The sequence below is a fragment of the Xiphophorus hellerii genome, chromosome 3, assembly GCF_003331165.1.
Source record: "Xiphophorus hellerii strain 12219 chromosome 3, Xiphophorus_hellerii-4.1, whole genome shotgun sequence".
Taxonomy (NCBI): Eukaryota; Metazoa; Chordata; class Actinopteri; order Cyprinodontiformes; family Poeciliidae; genus Xiphophorus; species Xiphophorus hellerii.
Genome location: NC_045674.1, coordinates 33345089 through 33364962, shown reverse-complemented (window position 1 = coordinate 33364962; position 19874 = coordinate 33345089). Strand labels below are relative to the sequence as shown.

General features: G+C 40.7%; 2 long non-coding RNA genes across 2 annotated transcripts; both read left to right on the top strand.

Moving 5' to 3' along the window:
- Positions 1-5704: 5704 nt before the first annotated feature.
- LOC116715624 (uncharacterized) lies at positions 5705-19469 on the top strand. The gene is made up of 6 exons (XR_004338216.1): positions 5705-5715; positions 8384-8391; positions 14224-14228; positions 18676-18904; positions 18983-19308; positions 19403-19469. It is a non-coding gene; the product is annotated as an uncharacterized LOC116715624 (long non-coding RNA).
- Positions 8779-9524, top strand: LOC116715625 (uncharacterized). Its single transcript, XR_004338217.1, has 3 exons — positions 8779-8955; positions 9023-9084; positions 9155-9524. It is a non-coding gene; the product is annotated as an uncharacterized LOC116715625 (long non-coding RNA).
- Positions 19470-19874: the final 405 nt, after the last annotated feature.

The following is a 19874-nucleotide window of genomic DNA, read 5'->3' as shown; positions in this document are numbered from 1 at the left end:
AGGGATTGAAATTTCCACCAAACCCTTTTAAATTTTCTTTAAAAAATTTCTAAAGAAAATGTGACATTTGAAATTTCCAGGGTTCTTTTGTGAAAATTTCTGATATTAATCTAAAAATGAGATTTTCCTTGCAATTTTTTTATTTATGTATTTTTAGAAAATTTCAAATATTACTCTCAAAGTCCCTTTTAGCAGGAAATTACTACTTACTATTTTAATTGTACATTTCTGATGTACAATTAGAAATGTACAATATACATTGTCTCACATGGTCACACCTTTTCTTTGCAAAAAAAATATTTCAAATGTATAATACATATACTGTACAGTATATGTTTGCAAAACAATGATGAATGTATTTTATTTTCTTACAAAGTAGTTGAATTACAACATTGAACTAAGTACGGTAAATAACAAACAGTATTTAAAACGGAACTGTTTACCTTTCCCAAGCTAAAAATGAAAAGCACTTGATTTGCCTGAGAGAGCTGAAATGTAATCAGTTTCCTACTGGAAGAAGACAGACACCATAGCAACAACAGAAAGTTTGAGAAGCATAGTTGGGAGCAGCAGCAGTGCTTGTGTTGAGTCACTGGACTGGAACAGATATACGTTAATTGGAAATAAAACTGACAGCTCTGAGAGAGAAATGAGGTGCAAAAAAGAAGGAGTGGGGGAGGGGGATCAACATCATCACCTAGAACCTGGAATATATTAGGGAGTACGCTTTCAGATCTGAGGACAGTACTTCAAACATCTTGTCCTCATTATGTATTTATTGTTTTTATTATAGCATGTATTTCTTGCTATTTTGTACACTGACTCAGAGGGAAAAAACAAGGGGTGAAGTGCTCACCCATTCATATTCACATCCAATGAGGTTGTTTCCACAGAAATTTGTCTCTTTAACTCGGAAATTCAAAGAAGACAAGTGATTCCAATCAGGCACAAACAGAATAGTAGAGTGATGCTTTCAGACAGGAGGGGGCAGAAAAGGGTGGAGGTGTTATTGCTAATGGATGGGATGGTGAGGCTGAAGCTGTGGAGGGCAGGGATGCTGCTGAATGAAAGGGATGCTTTATAGTTTTCAGGTCGGACTTGGTGTGTTTGAAGCTGACAGCTTCTACTGCCAACTGAAAGAGCACAGTGGGAAGTCGGGGGAAATATGGGCTATGAAAAAAGTGAGAGGGTCCCTCATTGAAGCCTGCTGCTAGGAAAGCTGAGATAAAAGCCCTAAGAGATAATACAGTAAAAGAGATGTGTGGATCTTATTTATGTTTATCAAGAATCTTAAAGATACTAAAACGATAAAAAAAGAAACAAAAATGCTGGAAAACTTAACAAGAAAGGGCAATTTAGTGAGCAGCTTTGTTTCTTTGGAAGACAAAAGACTGTGGATGCTCATAATAAAACCACTTATGTCTAAGTCACATGACAGGATTTTAAAATTGTCAACCGATTTTCAAAATCTGAGGGACCACACCTGTCAATAAAATTTTTTAAGTATAAACAGGTTTGATGTGCGGTGTCACCCAAACTGATTTTACTCATCAACATTAAGATTGCAGACAGAAAATCCTGCAAAACCATACCATACCATACATGAATTTACAGTAGACAAACATGATTGACAATGTAGAAGCAATGGCGATAGTTTGTGGACTTATTTTAAGTGATAAAAGACATAACTGGGGCGACTGTGGCTCTTTGGTAGAGTAGTCGTCTTGCAATCGGAAGGTTGTAGGTTCGATTCCAGCTTCCTCCTGCCACATGTTGATGTGCCTCTGGGCAAGGCACTTAACCCCAAATTGCCTACCGATCTGCGTATCGGTGTATAAATGTGTGCGTGTTTGTGAGTGTGACTGGGTGAATGTGACTCTAGTGTAAAGCGCTTTGAGTGGTCAAAAATGACTGGAAAAGCGCTATATAAGTTCAGTCCATTTACCATAACAAAATGAAAAGGAGTTGGATAAAGGAGTGGAGACAGTGTTCTATTAGCTGCACTATGATTTGGAATTGAGTTGGAACTGATACTGACATGTGAAACTGATCTTATCCCCTAATCTTATTTCAATCTTCTATATAATCTTATCTTAGTCAGCAAAGGTTTAAAAATCAGTCTCTGTCCTCTTCTGCTCTGCAGTGAGAGGTTTGACTGACAGGCCGGCCCATCTGGTCAGGTCTGAACTTTTGCAGTTAACAATATTCACCTCACTGTTGCTAACTCAGTCACTTTCTTGATATATTTAGCGACATTTCAGACAAAAAAATTCATATCAGCCAAAATCAAAATCAGCAGGTCAGGCTTTTTAAAGATCAGTAACCAGGGATCGGCCAGAAAACTGCAATCGGTGCAGCCCAACTTAACATGGAATACATACACACATATTCATGACATTCTTTCATTAAATAAATTTAACTTATGCGTAACTCCAATGGCTAAAAATGTAATTTATACCAGGTGAGTCTTTCTCCCCTGAGAATGTGGACCGGTACCGGTACCGAACTGATTCTGAGCCTTCAAATGATTTTAACAGAAGTTTCACAAACTTAGAAGTTGATGTAAAAATAATGTTTGTTTCAACCACATAAATGATCAGCAACAAACAAAATATCCCCAACTACAGCACTGAGTAGCTTATCGATGTAGCAGCTATGTAGCCTGGCGTAAAAACATTTTGCTAGACAATGTCAAACATTGAGAAGTTTTAATTATTGTTATTAAACGTTAACACTGCGTTTTGAAGCCAAAAATACCTCAGAAATATCCAGAGCCAACCGTGAGAATCAACTCATTTAAAGTTTAAACTCTGTTTCACACAAACACAAAGACCCTAGCATAAATGTTTGGTTGTTGAACTGGACAGTTCCAGGTCGCTATCACGCTAGCAGTTTACAAATCTTTTACATTACATTACCAAGGCTCATTAAAACAAACCTTTATCTTGGCTTTTTTCTATTCTTCCTCTTTCTTTTCTCCCTCCCTGGAGGATAAGCCCTTTTTTGAGACATTGTTTTGCTTACTTAACTTCTGACCAGAGCTTTGAACATTTGGATGCTCTGCACATGGCAGGGCAGCTCGTTACCGGAGAAGCGAGCAGTACCTACCGCGGCCACCAGGGGGCCCCCAAGAGCAATTTAAATATTTTCTTTTTATCCCTAAAATAATGATTTCTACATACATTATGAAATATATATTATTGTAAAAACAAATCACTCCATAGTGAAATTGTTTGTTTTTGATATTATAATGACATAGAAATTATTACAAAAATTTTTTTTTTTTTTTAAATCAGCTCCACTGAGGGGGCCCCTTAGTGGCCCTAAGCGGCTGCTTAGTTTGCTTATGCCTTGGGCCGGCCATGGTTGAGAGCACAAATTTAGGTCCTTTAGGTCCTGTGTTCGGTTCTTTCCCATTGCACTCTTCTTTTTTCATGTTTTTTATTATTATTAATTACAGCCAACAGCAATGTAGTGTGGCATTGTCTAAATTTACACCAGTCAAACGCAATATGATAAAAAAACAAACAAAAAAACAACTGGGATAAATGTACCCTTCCTGCATTTATTCTGTAGTTTCCATTTTTTTCAACCCTACAGGTGAAAAATGGTGACCTCCATGGATAAAAAATATAACAAAAGATATAAAATGTTTTGAAATAATTATGAGTTTTTGGCATGTCACAAACAGCACATTTTTAGTTAATAAGAAAATTATAACACATTTAGGCCAACGTGTTCAACTAATAATAAATCCCTATTACACACCACACACAGCAGGATTATCATTTACAATTATCTTAAACGTTTTTCCATTCTAAGATTGTCGGAAGGGAGAAATCGGGACGAAAATGTGTTGCCATGTGAACTAGGCTTTACATGATTCGCTGTCAAGAAGGGCCCCACAGCAACGGGTTGGGACTGGACATCTATCACCTCCAAATCACTGAATGGCATTAAACAGATCTATGTAATTAATAATTATTCATCTTTAATTTTGCTTAATTCAAATCCAGGTAAGTGAGAATGAGAATGATATTCATTAACCAGTCTTCCTATTCCTACTATTTCCACATCTTAAATTAGATTTTTCAAATTCTGATAACTGTATAACATTTCTATGCTATAATCTTCTTCGGTATAGAGAGATTATCAATTGACATCACTCAGTACACCATGTGTACTGTTCCCTCAGCCTGCAGAAAGAAAGCAATCATAGATTATTCAATTTACAATTAGGCTAATAAAATTATTTACAACTAGCAGCCAGCTGCAGCTCATTGTTCCTGGAAAGACTCAAAAACTAAATTAATCATAATAATGGAAATACAGAGGGCTTATTTGTTTGTGAGCACAACAGATACACACACAACCTGACTACAGAAAGAGTCAGCCTGCCTTTAAATCTGCCACTGGTTGCCATGGTTACCTGCCTTTGTGCGGGAGTTACCCCGAGCAAAGACAGGTGATCTGTGCTGGCTTCCATGTGCAAATAAGTTTGTTAGTCTAATTGGAAATAGAATAATATATGCTTGTTTACTTTCTGCAGGCAACAGTACACTGGACACCGACACCTGATGTCGACTGATAATCCCTCTATAACCAGGGGTCACCAACCTTTTTGAGACTGGGAGCTACTTCACCGATACAGAGTAACATGAAGGGCTACTTGTTTGATACACACATAAATTTTCTTGGCCCAGCCTTTGTAACAATAATACATTTACATATATATGATTACATGCTGCCTGATCATATTAATGTAATGGACTACTCACAATCAGTAATGAATTACCATGGCAGATATGGTTAATTGCTATTATGTGATCAGAGTTTTAACTTTGATTCCCTTTTGGAGCTTTTCTGTGTGAATCTAAATTGCCCACAAGTGACTGAGAGTTTGGATTGTTGCAGTAGCACCTGCAGCTGTACGCTGTAAGTACCTTGAAATTTTCCATTAAATAAAAAGAGAAAAGAATAGTTATTGTATTTTTTTGTTATCTAAGCCTCTTTACTATTTACAAAATTGTGTAGAAAAAAAAATCGGTGTCAAAACATCTTGTAAGTAGCACACATCAGTGTGAGTCTGTGGGGGCGGGGCAGCCAAAGCCTAAATCTTATTGGTCAGTTTACTTTTGTTAATTTGGGGCTGTGGAAGTCAGCAGAAAAAGACAAAAACATAATTTCAGTCTTGTTTTACTTTCTATGTCTTATAATCCAAAAATAGAATGAAGTAAAACTGTTGGTGTCTTCTCACCTCACCTTCTCCCCTTCACAATAAGAGTACACATTCGGGTGTGAAATATATACACTGCTCAAAAAAATAAAGGGAACACTTAAACAACACAATATAACTCCAAGTAAATCAAACTTCTGTGAAATCAAACTGTCCACTTAGGAAGCAACACTGATTGACAATCAATTTCACCTGCTGTTGTGCAAATGGAATAGACAACAGGTGGAAATTATTGGCAATTAGCAAGACACACTCAATAAAGGAGTGGTTCTGCAGTTGGGACCACAGACCACTTCTCAGTACCTTTGCTGTCTGGCTGATGTTTTGGTCAGTTTTGAATGTTGGTGGTGCTTTCACACTCGTGGTAGCATGAGACGGACTCCACAACCCACACAAGTGGCTCAGGTAGTGCAGCTCATCCAGGATGGCACATCAATGCGAGCTGTGGCAAGAAGGTTTGCTGTGTCTGTCAGCGTAGTGTCCAGAGGCTGGAGGCGCTACCAGGAGACAGGCCAGTACACCAGGAGACGTGGAGGAGGCCGTAGGAGGGCAACAACCCAGCAGCAGGACCGCTACCTCCGCCTTTGTGCAAGAAGGAACAGGAGGAGCACTGCCAGAGCCCTGCAAAATGACCTCCAGCAGGCCACAAATGTGCATGTGTCTGCACAAACGGTTAGAAACTGACTCCATGAGGATGGTATGAGGGCCCGACGTCCACAGATGGGGGTTGTGCTCACAGCCCAACACCGTGCAGGACGCTTGGCATTTGCCAGAGAACACCAGGATTGGCAAATTCGCCACTGGCGCCTTGTGCTCTTCACAGATGAAAGCAGGTTCACACTGAGCACATGTGACAGACGTGACAGAGTCTGGAGACGCCGTGGAGAGCAGTCTGCTGCCTGCAACATCCTTCAGCATGACCGGTTTGGCAGTGGGTCAGTAATGGTGTGGGGTGGCATTTCTTTGGAGGGCCGCACAGCCCTCCATGTGCTCGCCTGACTGCCATTAGGTACCGAGATGAGATCCTCAGACCCCTTGTGAGACCATATGCTGGTGCGGTTGGCCCTGGGTTCCTCCTAATGCAGGACAATGCTAGACCTCATGTGGCTGGAGTGTGTCAGCAGTTCCTGCAAGATGAAGGCATTGAAGCTATGGACTGGCCAGCCCGTTCCCCAGACCTGAATCCGATTGAGCACATCTGGGACATCATGTCTCGCTCCATCCACCAACGTCACGTTGCACCACAGACTGTCCAGGAGTTGGCGGATGCTTTAGTCCAGGTCTGGGAGGAGATCCCTCAGGAGACCATCCGCCACCTCATCAGGAGCATGCCCAGGCGTTGTAGGGAGGTCATACAGGCACATGGAGGCCACACACAATACTGAGCCTCATTTTGACTTGTTTTAAGGACATTACATTAAAGTTGGATCAGCGTGTAGTGTTATTTCACTTTAATTTTGTGTGTGGCTCCAAATCCAGGCCTCCATTGGTTAATAAATTTGATTTCCATTGATGATTTTTGTGTGATTTTGTTGTCAGCACATTCAACTTTGTACAGAACAAAGTATTCAATGAGAATATTTCTTTCATTCAGATCTAGGATGTGTTATTTGAGTGTTCCCTTTATTTTTTTGAGCAGTGTACATTGTATCTGCCACACAGGCCATCCCTGAACACAGAATGTCACAAATGCAAAAACACATTGTAGCGAAGGTTCTACGTTTTAAACTTGAGGCTGGTGGAATGTTTACACTCGCCACTGTGTGTCGATCAGGACAAACTGAGGAGGGGATTTCCTGCTTGATAATCTCTTTATTTCGTTGTTACTGCAGTAGTACAGATGTGCAGCAGAAGGTAGGCTTGGAGTTGGAGATGTATGGATGTGGAGGTGAGGTGATGTGGTCTAAATCATAACAGAAATAAAGCCCACGTTAATTCACCTTACACATTATCAAGTACAAGTTGCCGCAGTGACATCTGCTGCCCACAAACTGACTACACGTATATCGAATGCTACAACCGATAGCTAACAGGCTAACCCACGTGGAGTTAGTAAAAGGTTGCATTAAACAGGCAACTCTTACGAATACAACATCAACATGTAATACAGACGGAACTACCAAATGAACTGCCTTGGTACATTTAACAGCAGTTACTCACAGTAAGTCAAGAACGCACATCGACCTCAACCGAAACCGTAAGCAGCAGCTGCGTGTCTCCACTCCCTCTGCAGCTGCTGAATGTGCTATAACGAACTCGCCACCGGGTGGCGCACATCCCTCTCTCAGTCCAAAGTAATCAACACCCGAGCCTTTTGTAACACTCATAGCATGTGAAACAACATCACAAGTACACAAAAGAAAACACACAAAGGTAAAACTAAACTAAACAGCAGCAACAAACAAAACAACTGAAATACCTAACGGTAATGACTAGGGAGTTTAATAAGTCGGCCACCATGGCTTCTTTTCACAGGAACAGGGGTTGAAATTGAAAAAGACTCTCCATATCAACTGCTACCAAACTGTCCATCTGAGGGGGATAAACCAGCTGCAAGGGGAGGACCCGGAAGAGTGGGTAAAGAAACTGGGGGACGACCACGGCGAGGTGGCTGAGCCAACTCAACTGGGTCCCCTGGTAACACATGAGCTGGCTTCATACGATCCACCGAAATACTCTCCTGATTACCCCCCAACTCCACCAAAAAATCCTTAGGTCCCCTCTCCAAAAAGCGAAAACTGCTTCAACCTTTGCAGGTAGGGGAACTGCCCCTTAAGACACTTTGTGTCCCAGGAAGTCAACAGCAGGCAGTCCAAACTGACATTTAGCTGGGTTCACGATCAGGCCATGTTCACTGAGTCTAACAAACAGCTGACGAAGGTGCACCATGTGTTCTTCCGCAGAGGGACTAGCCACCAAAATGTCATTCAAATAGATGAACAAAAACGGCATACCCTGCAGGACTGAATCCATTACCCGCTGGAAAGTCTGCGCTGTGCCTTAAGACCGAAGGGCATCTGTAAAAACTCAAAAAGACCAAAAGCCGTGATAACTGCGGTTTTGGGTACATGTAAGGGATGCACTGGAACCTGATGGTAACCATACACCAAGTCCACCTTAGAGAAAATGGTTGTTCCAGCCAGGCAGGCAGAAAAGTCCTGAATGTGAGGAATTGGGTACCTGTCATTACTGGTCGCTTTGTTAAGGCGCCAAAAATCCCCACAGGGTCGCCAGCCCCCGTCTGCTTTGGGAACCATGAGCAACGGAGATGCCCATGGACTTTTGGAGACCCATATGATGCTAAGATACTCCATGTCTGCGAACTCCTTTTTCGCTATCGCAGCTGTGTCTAGGCGGCGCACTAGTGCAAAAACCGGTGGATCGACCGTAGGTATACAATGTTCCACCCCATGATTTGCCACGGTAGCAGAAAATGTGGGAACTGTTAAAGATGGGAACTCTGCTAACAGACACTGATACTCATACTGTGGCAAGTATGTTGGGGAGGGGTTGATGTCCGGGACCGCCAAGTTTACAGGTGTAGCCGGGGCATTTTGTCCCGGAAGTATAGTGTTGCGCATTCTTCCTTTTGCCCATATTTGGAAGACGCCGTGACAGAGCGCAGCTGGTTCGTTAGCCAGACAGGTAATCAGCAGTTGCATTTAAAAGCAGGTAGATTGCTGAGGAGATCAGATCCCAGGCTGATGATTCCTGCAGAGGTATGTTTAACATTGAGCATGAGGTGGGTTTAGAATTATTTCTGATTTCATCACTTGATTATTGTAGGAGAGATACTTCTAGAGCGAGTGACGTACAGAACACCATTGACTGGTTTTGCTTTAAAGAAGGTAAAGGCAGTTTCTCACAATTATCTGACTACTTAAGGTGCTTGTCTAATTTGATGTCTTTTGTGTGTAGGTTGGCCTGCTACTGTGTCAGTTTTTGTTTTAGTTTAAAATTTCTTCCTTTTTTGGGATAGTTATTATAGATTAAAAGTATTTTCTTTTTGCTAGATTTGTTGAAGGAAGGGGAGTTTTTATTGTCTAGCCTTCTGGCTTGTTTAAAATAATAAAAAGGACCTATGCTGTCTCTGGGTCCCAAGCTATTTTATTCAGATTGAGGAGACTAGTGGAAGGGGAGTTTTTCTTTCCTTTGCTGTATCACCAGGGCTTTTGTGTGAGTGTGTTTTTGTTGGGGAACACTTAGGTGCATTTAGTTGTATTTGTGTTTTCTTTATTATTATTCCTCCCCCAAACAGTCTAATGTTATTTAATTGGGTTTAATTGTATCTTAGCTTTGAGGTTTCCAGGGCCAGCATAGACTTTTACTTTTAATGTGGTCAATTTTGTATAATAAAATAAACTGACTATCTTTGCCCAAAGGAACTTATGAAACTAATAAATTGTATTTAATTTGCAACAGTGCCTCTGATAATTCTTACAAACGTATCTGTGTGTGATCTGGTAAAAAGAGGATTTAAGGTTCTCCACACATACCAGAAACTACACCCCCAAGGTCACACTGGGGTATGTATCAAAAGACACAACATCTGTTAAGCAGCTCTAAGCAACATGTACTAATAACCTAAAAGCACACAAAAAATCCGCACACAAAATAGGTAAAGGCACAGAAGTATGGCAAGCCGTTTTAACATAAATTCTGTTGTACCGCGCTTACATTCCAGATATCTCAAATTGTTTATGACTAGACGTTTTAGCGATTTAAGATATCTCTAATTATATTTTGACTAGTCAAAATACCTATTTGAGATATCTCTAATTACATTCTGACTAGTCGAAATGACGTCAGATTTACCATTGACTTGTATGGAGACTTCAATTCAAGATATCTACAGTGAATTACTGACTATCTGAAATACGCATTTAAGATATCTACAATTAAATTATGACTAGACATAAAGTAAATTCAAGATATCTCAATTTTAGTTTTGACTAGTCATAATTCTAATTAAAGATATCTCAAATGACACCATAATTCAAGATATCTTAAATGTATTTTTGGATAGGAGAAATGTAGTTTTGACTAGTGAAAACTAAATTATAGATATCTTAAAAGCAAATAATGACTAGACAAAACTAAATTAAAGATATCTTGAATTGTAATTTTGACTAGTCAAAATTCCTTTTAAGATATCTCTAAATGAATTAGAGATATCTTGAATTATTCAGCTTTTCCATTTAAGATATCTTAAATTGACATTCTGACTAGTCAAAATGACATTACTGATATCTTGAATTAGCTTTCTGTCTAGTCAAAACGTCACAGATTTACGTAGCATTTTGGCGGACAGGCATTCTAGCCTTAGGCTACTTTATTGTGCTAGTCCGTGGTCCACAATGAGAGGTCAGTCCAGCTCAAATGCTCGTGTTTTCAACACAACATTCAGCGCTGCAGGTCGTGCTTGACATAAATTAAGAAATACGGATAATTTATTCTCTGCAACAAGAAGACTTTTTCGACGTCAAGTCAAGGTAAGTGGATGTTCAGATGTCGGTTCATATAACTGTAGCTTACCAGGCTACGTTAGCTTCGTGCTAGTGGAATAATGAAATATTAATTGGGAAAATTTAAGTAGCCTATTTAGTTAGCACTGGAGTTGCTATTTGCCCTATAAAATACGGAATAGTCCAGTATTTTGCGTCCCGTATTGAAGCGATATGGGAAGCGATTTGTTCCCATCTTGCACCAGCAGCGGGCGAGAGGCGGGTACACCTGGACAGGTAGCCAGTCCATCGCAGTCTTTGTTCATTATGAGAAATTAAATTATTGGCTTTCACATTTTAATTTCACAATTTTCATAATCTACATGAGAAGCAGTGGTGGGCGTTCCTTATTGAAACTTAATTAAACTTTAATTTAGACATTAATTCAGTAACGGAAAATACTAAAACATTGAGTCGCTCATAATCCTCATATTTGGTTCAGAAATAAAGCCAAGTTATCAAATAATTTAAAACTATAGAGGCTTTTCAAACCTCCGGAATGACAAACTGGCCGGCGATCAGCAGCGCTCCCAGCAAGTTGTCTCTAATCAGCTAGAAAATAAAAAACAAAATACAAATAAACTAAATAATCTAAATTCTAAGATTTAACTGAAAATGGAGAAATAGCTCCTACAATGTCTTTAAGAGTACATGCTGGATACCTTATAACAAAGGTAATAATTTCAACATTTTGTCTTTCAGAAGGAGAATGCCCTTGAAATGATACTGGAGTTTGCTTCTGAAGCATCCACGGTGCCTCCACTGGGCTTTCCCCATCGTCCACAAATTGAATTCCTCCATGAGGCTAACAAAATCTTCCCAGAAGCAAATACTTGCCGTATAGTACTCCACCTTCTTGTACACCCAGATTATGAGTCTTCCACAAAGTATATGACAGACGGGATGCTGCAGGCACCTACCTTTGGTGTTGCATAATCAGCTAATAAGTGTAATAAGCAGTTCTTTTAAAAAAGAGTTGGAATGTTTTGAAAAGTTCTGTGTTTTAAAGCAAGTTATAGTAAAGGTAATGTAGTGGCCTAACTTGGAAAATATTGAATTGTAAATGCAATATTTGCTGTCTTTTTAACCACTTTTTTGTTTCACAATTTAAAGGTGGATGTTTGAGCCACACTGCAGAAACAAAAGGTCTTATCAAGTATTTTTGGACTACTTTCTAGTGCAAATTTCTTAGTACATTAGAGATAAAACTAATATACATGTAACTGTTCATCAAGATATGAGCTTGTTTTAAGTCTAATTATTTAGCATTGTTGAAAAAATAGTTATGTGATGGACCAAGTTAAAAACAGGAGGAGTCACAGGACATATTAGAAAAATAGGATTTTTTATTTTAACCCAAAGATTATAAATAACAAAAGATAAACTGAGCTCATAAAAGACGTCAAAGAAACAAAACTGAACTCAGGCAAAAAATGTAAACAAACTGGCTGCACAAACAAACATAACTGACCTAACAAAGAAATGACACACAGGGGTTTATATACTGGCTGATCAGACCAATTAAGACACAATAGGGGTAACTAAACAGAATACAATTACAAATAACACAAAACAAATAACAGTACAGCTAAGTGTAGCTAAACTAAAGACCCAAAACTGAAAATCAAAAATATTAAACTTTAAATACTATTATTTACTTAAATACAAAACTTATCTAAACAAAGAAACTACAATTTCCCCCTGCCAGTAGGAACTAGTGGTTCAGTCCAATCAGCATTTAAGTCTGCTGAGCTCTGGCCCCCATCCTTTGTCTGGCAACTAGAAGGAAGGTAAGTACCGGTGGGAAAACAAACAGAATTAATCTTAAGCAAACAAAATTAACTTGAAGTTGATATAAATTAGTGATGGTGAGATGAAGCCTCATGAGGCATTGAACCACTTGAGCCAACTGGTTCGAGAAAGGGTTCATTTCTTGAGGCTTCATGTGCACACGAAACCACCTACTGGCCAGGTGTATAATCACAGCCAGCTGTATCTTAACACGTGTGATGCATTGAATTTTTGTCTATTATGGCTCTTGGGAATGACTTCACAAAAGGTGTAGGACGAAATCATTTGTTTACATAAATTATGTATACACATATGTGTATAATAAAATATTGTTTGAATGTATTCTCTGTGTGTAATTATTCCCAAAATAGTAGTGTCATGTGATATGGCATGTTGTGTAATAATGTTTTTCTGTGACTCTAGAAAAATGGCCTGGGCTTAATCAGGCAGAGGACAGTGAAAGTGCTTGTGGAACTAGGGAGGGGTAGTGAATAGGCTAATGCTTGTGTAACTTGGATGATTTTATGCATTTTTATTAAGAAACAACAATTTCTCCACAGTTTTTGGTTTCAAACGATTTCTCTTTTTTGACACTACATGGATGAGGTGTTATTATTGTACCCCAACTCCTTGGAGCACAATAAACACCTCACCTTTACAGAAAATAAGAAACAGTGAAAAATACAGTTCCTCATAAGCAAACATAATGCATCTGCAAATGTTCAGTTCACCTTACCTTGTTAGGGCTTATCAAATCGAAATGTTCCCACATAGGAGAAATCCTCCTCTTTCTCGCCGGCTCCATCCTACTCCTATCCTGTCCTCGCGCTCCTAAATCTCCTATCTATCTATCTGTCTGTCTGTCTGTCTGTCTGTCTGTCTGTCTGTCTGTCTGTCTGTCTGTCTGTCTGTCTGTCCTAAACTCTCCAAACACCAAACTAACTGTCTCAAACTAAATAACCATTATCCAAACTCTGCTATCCAAACTATCAAAACTCTATCCACTCTCTCAACTGACCGCAACTCGCCTACAACAACCCACATTTTGAATGGAGCCTGTGGGGTTTCTAAAGCTGTCAAACCCCGCGCCAACATCTGAGCCACTTCCCGAAGCAGTCACGTGGTACAGCCGGGCAGCGAGGCTTCGGACGTCATCGTTTTCGGCTCCTCCCCTAAATGAAGCAAGCCTCGATACGCGCTTTACGGAAACGCCCCCTCCATTACTCGACACACGCCTCGAAGCCTCGGCACATCACGTAACATCACTAATATAAATACATATGCTAACTAAATGTGAGCGCTAACAAATAGAACAAATGCATTCAAATCAACTAATAAATGTTTTTATTGAAACTAAAGTGTTGTTGTGTTTATATGAAAAAATAAACTGTGCATGAAAAGAGTTACCGACATCAGAGTGTGGCCATGGATTTGGCCATCAATTTCACTTATAACTGAACATCTTTCCCTTGCTATAAGTGAAATAATCTAACAATGTAATAAGTTCTTCTTCATCAATATTAAGGAAAAAATGACTTAAAACAAGCTCATATCTTGATGAAAAGTTACTTATATCTTACTTGTGTCTTATTTGAAGTGATTTTTGCACTGGAAAATCATAGGTAAGATTTTTTTTTTTTTTTTCTGTGTAAATGGGCATTGTAGTTTAATCTTTTGTAATGATTGTTCTAGTTCACGTAATGAACTCGGCTCATTTGGATTAAAAACAAAATCCAATTTTAAAGAAGCTCAAAGGTTCCAAAAGATACATTTGAAAAGGGGGTTGGGATATACTAGTTATTTCTACATGAACATTTCCAAAAGTAGAATTTTTATTGTTCTTTCCCTCTCGAGAATGTATATTTAATTTGTCACGTCTTTAAATACCTTCACATTTTATAATTAAATTTATAAGGTTACCTACTCATATCAGTTCCGAGTTTTATTTGTAGTAATTGTATCTTTAGAACAATGCATTTGATCAAATGTTCTTGATGTTTGTCACTCCTCAAACATAGTGACATGTACTTAAATCAATAAAGCATTTGGAATTTCTGCACAACAGGCCTGGTATTTCTCCTTCAGATCTGAAATATGATTAACTGACTGAAGTTGCTGCTGACTGAGCCTGGATTGGTTGGTTCTACAACTACACTAAGAACCTCTTCAGCATCAGTGGTTGGTAGTGACCAGAGGCCATGCTGTTGCAGAAGTTCTTGAAGAGTCTCTGGTGCGTTGGAATTTTCCCCAAACACGTTGTTAGTTGCTCTGCTGTAGATAGATAGATAGATAGATAGATAGATAGATAGATAGATAGATAGATAGATACAAAAGGTCAAATATATACAGTAAAAATAAGCAAACACACAATAATAATAATAATAACAATATATACAACTAAATTAACTAAAGGCACTCAACCACACCAAAGAAGTAGCAGCAGGTCCAATTATGGCAAAGTACAGATAATGTGACAGTGCAAAGTGCAGAACAATATGGCTGTGTGGGGGTGGGGGATATGTATGTATGACTGCGAGGTTATGATATGTGTGGGGGGGGGGGGGCGGCAGGGAGTAATGGCTCTGACGGCTGTGGGAAAGAAACTGTTTCTCAGTCTATTTGTTGTAGTCCGTATATTCCTGTACCGCTTGCCTGATGGCAGCGGCACAAACAGTCTGTGGCCCGGGTGGCTGGAATCCATGGCTATGGATCCAGCTCTCTTCTTGACCCGGTCTGTGTAAATGGAGTCCAGGTCTGGGAGGGGGCATCCCACAATGCCTTGTGCTGTTCTCACCACCCGTGTCAGTTGTTTCCTCTCCAGTGCTGTGCAGCTACCATACCACACAGTCATGTTGAGGCAGAGGATGCTCTCGATCATCGCCCTGTAAAAGTTCACGAGCAGCCGTGAGGAAAGTCCAGCCCATCTCAGTTTCCTGAGGAAGAAGAGCCTTTGTTGTGCTTTCTTCACCAGGTGGGAGGTGTTTGTGTTCCAGGAGAGGTCAGACGTGATGTGGAGGCCCAGGAACTTGATGTTGTCCACACATTCCACCACTTCTCCATCTATGAGAAGGGGAGTGTGATCCGTCCTCCTGGACCTTCTGTAGTCCACAATGACCTCCTTGGTCTTCCCTGTGTTCAGCACCAAGTTGTTGGCTGAACACCACTGAGTGAGCTGCAGAATCTCCTCTCTGTAGTGGGTCTCGTTGTTGTCTGAAATGAGACCCACTACTGTTGTGTCGTCCGCGTACTTCACGACTGTGTTGGTGGGGTGGATGGCCACGCAGTCGTGTGTAAACAGGGTGAAGAGAGCTGGGCTGAGCACACAGCCCTGCGGCGTGCCTTTGTTGAGGACCAGTGGGGACGATGTTGAGCCACTTATTCTCACCACCTGAGGCCTGTTGGTGAGGAAGTCTCTGATCCAGTGGCACAGTGAAGCGGGCAGCCCCACCTCGAGTAGCTTCAGCACCAACTTGTCTGGGATGACGGTGTTAAATGCTGAGCTGAAGTCTACAAATAGCATCCTAACGTAGGTGTTGGGATGCTGCAGATGGGTCAGGGCTGTGTGCAGAGTGATGGAGACAGCATCCTCTGTTGACCGGTTCGCTCTGTAGGCGAACTGAAGGCTGTCCAGGTTTGCGGGGATAAAGTCTCTGATGTACCTCAGAAGAATCCTCTCAAAGCACTTCATGATCACCGGGGTCAGAGCGACGGGCCGGTAATCGTTCAGGCTGGTGATGGACCTCTTCTTCGGTACAGGGATGATGGTGGAAGACTTGAGACACTCAGGAACCATGGCGAGCTGCAGGGACAGATTGAAAATGTCCAGAAACACTCCTGCCAGCTGGTCGGCGCAGGTTTTCAGCGTCTGGCCTGACACCTTGTCCGGTCCTGTGGCTTTGTGGGTGTTGATCCTCCATGGGTGTCAACCCATGTTGGCATATTAGCCATATTAGCCATATTAGCTGTAAGAGAGCAGATCAACTTGACACCCATGTTGACACCCATGTTGGCAAACATGGGTTGACACCCATGTTTGCCAACATCTGTTCAGTCCAGATTTGTGTTGGTGTTTTATTGTTTTCTGTACGCAAGGAATGGTGGTTCCATGCCTTTCTGAATTGTTCTAGTCGGCTTTGAACCTCAGGAAGAAAAACTATGTGAAGAGAAAGTTTGTGCACATCATTGCTGGGATCCAAGAGGGCTGAATCTTCAAGATTATAAAACGTGCTATAAAATGGTTCCAGAACATGTAAAAACACATCCCTCCAAAGATGCTCAATTCTCTGATTATGGATGGATTCCCCAGTTAGATGACTCTGACGTTCATCACCAGTGCCACTTACACATTCTCGCCACCATAGTCTGACCTCACTAGAAGGTAAGCCATAGAGGCCTGTTGCCTTGAGAAAATGAAATAGCACTGTTGAGGCGTGATTGTCTGTGCTGCAGCTCAAGTAAGTAACTAAGCGAGAACATCCATCGATGCCACCATGGACCACAAAGTTCCACCTTGGGCCAAAAGAAAGTTGATCTGCTCTCTTACAGCTAATATGAATAGCTGGTCTACCTCGACCACCTAAAATAGAATCATATTCAAATGCCTTAGCATAATGTTTACTTTATACATCTGTTTTTCTCTGTCTGTCTATATCTGTCTATCCTCTACAGGTGTCCCTGTGTCTCCTAAGGGTGACACTATGCACTTCACACAATGTATAAATTTATTTTGATATAGATAATTTCCTATTGCAAATGCCTGAACACAAAGCTTTAAACTTTTATAGACGCTGGAAAGCAACTTAAAGTGTGAATCAGACATGAACCGGGGCTGCGCTTTTATTTTCAGAGGAGCTAAAGGAGGGAGCTGTAGTGCCGTGTAGCATGTCAAAATCAAGAGCTGGTTGGCTTTACTATCATTTCCGAAGCGGCAGATAGCTTTATAGGCAGCATAAAAACTACAGCTGGTTATTACCTGAACTGGCCCGGGCTGCGGAATATTAATATTAATATAATAAAATCGCGCTCTCCGCATATCCCATTCTGAAGAACTCTTTCTATATTGTAGCAATTTCTTACAATTTTGTCCAAAACTGCCAGCGCCATTGAATGTTCAGGCAATTGTTTGGACAGCTCAGTACAGCCAAAGAGGGGCTTACATGCAATTTCTTACTTCAGATATCTAAAATTGTAATTCTGGCTAGTCATAATTTACGGAGCCCTCCAGGGGCCATGGGGAATTTTTTTTCTTTTGCGTTACCTCGCAAAACTTTTGCGTTCCCTCGCAATACTGTACTGGTCAGTTATGCAGCATAATTGAATACTGCAAGCCTTTCTTACGGTGGGCGCCGTACTTTATGCTTTAATATAAGGTTATGTGAGGTTTTTCCGTGAATGTTAGTATCTTTTTGTGAAATATCTGAAGTTTTATATCTTTCTTTAAGATAGAAAGGTAGTAAATGCAGTAAAAAAAAATCGATTTTCAATCTGTTTTTTGCACCAAACAGTTAATAATAATAAACACGTTTTCACTAAGGCTCTGTAAGAGCCATATGAATGAAATAAGTAATTATTGATATGACAGGAGCAGGCGGCTTTGACACTAAAGGGTGTCGACGTGGGAGTGACGTCACCAGGTATGAATGGGAAGGATACTGGCTTTGTGTGTATTAGGAAGCGGTGAGCGGGGCGGTCAGTCCTTGCAAAGTTTGGAGCCTGATCATCAAAATGGAATAAATCGATAATTGTGACAGAATAAAGAAGAGGTTTGGAGTTGATTGATACACGGACAGATGAGATTCCCCGAGTTAACCCAGTGCGGCCCTTTACCATCATTAGTTTGTCGTGTTTTTAATAATAAAAACTTGTTAATAGTAAAAACTGTTTGGTGCAAAACACTGATTGAAAATCGATTTTTTTTTACTGCATGTTAATGTCTGTTAAGGCTAAGATGGAGCGGCACTGAAAGCAGCTCTTTAAACCATTCAGACTAGAACACAACAGAGACACAATCAAAACTGTCAGATGATTTATTACCCGCGATAATAACTCAGAAATAGTCCAAATTAGGATGTATTTTTATTTCTTTCCTACTTACGGAAAGTTTCTGTTTATATCGTAGGTTTATGGTACCTTTCTATCCTAAAGATGTCGGGTTCTGGGGGTCTTGGTCCTTTTTTCCTTTTTGTGTTTCTTTTCCCCTCTTCCTGGGGTGAGCCTGTAGCATCACTGTGGCCCAATGGATGGAGCCAGAGGCTGTCTACCTGGGAGGCGCGCCCAGGGGATTTACGCACCTGGCGGTCATCATCTCATCATCCTCTGGAGGTTAAAGAAGCTGACTGCCAGCACTTCGACGCCGGAGTGTTTTACCTGCTTGGTAAACTGAGCCCCTCGGAGCTAGTCCTCTGAGCTTTTTCCCTCTAAGTAACTCTTTGTTGTCCTCTGTGCTCTTCAGGAATTGTTTACTCCTCGAAACGATTTGGATTCTCCAGAGTAGCTTCCATCCTGGCTTTTTGGTTAAAGCCCTCCTCGTGACACCGTGGACTGTACCCACTGGTTGCCCGAGTCCCGTTTTCACCTCTCCCGTCAGATCTCAAGATTCTCAGTTTTCATCAGCTGGCAGTCGGACCTCACCTCCACCTCCGTCAAGTCATCACTTACCTGCCCGCCCTCCACCGCAGCCTCCTTGCCTAGGATCCTGCTCGTTTATGGAAGCCGGATCCGTTGACTTCAGCCTGGAACCCACAGACTACCTCCCTGATTGTGATCATTCTTTCCCAAGTAAGAACCGATCTATTCCTATCGCAACTCCCGTTTCCCATTTGACCTGAACTCACCATCTCCTCCTGTTCCGCAGTTTTCCGCTGTCTTCCAGACTCCACCCCAGGATCCCCACCATATCACATTACTTTGTTTTCTTCAATAAAAAAATCTTTAACTGATTTCCGTTCTCTGTGGTGTTCTGCATGTGGGCAAAAGCTTAAACGCCATCATGACAAAAGAAAGATATAAAAATTCAGATATTTCACAAAAAGATACTAACATTCATGGAAAAACCTCACATAACCTTATATTAAAGCAGAAAGTACGGCGCCCACCATAAGAAAGGCTTGCAGTATTCAATTATGCTGCATAACTGACCAGTACAGTATTGCGAGGGAACGCAAATGGTTTTGCGAGGGAACGCAAAAGTTTTGCCAGGTAAAGCAAAAGTATTGCGAGGGAACGCATAAGAAAAAAAATTCCCCATGTCCCCTAGGGGGCTCCGTAATAATTACGTTCGAGATATCTTAAATTATAATTACGGACGTGTGACCCTTCCGATGACGAATCCGGTGAAGTTATTT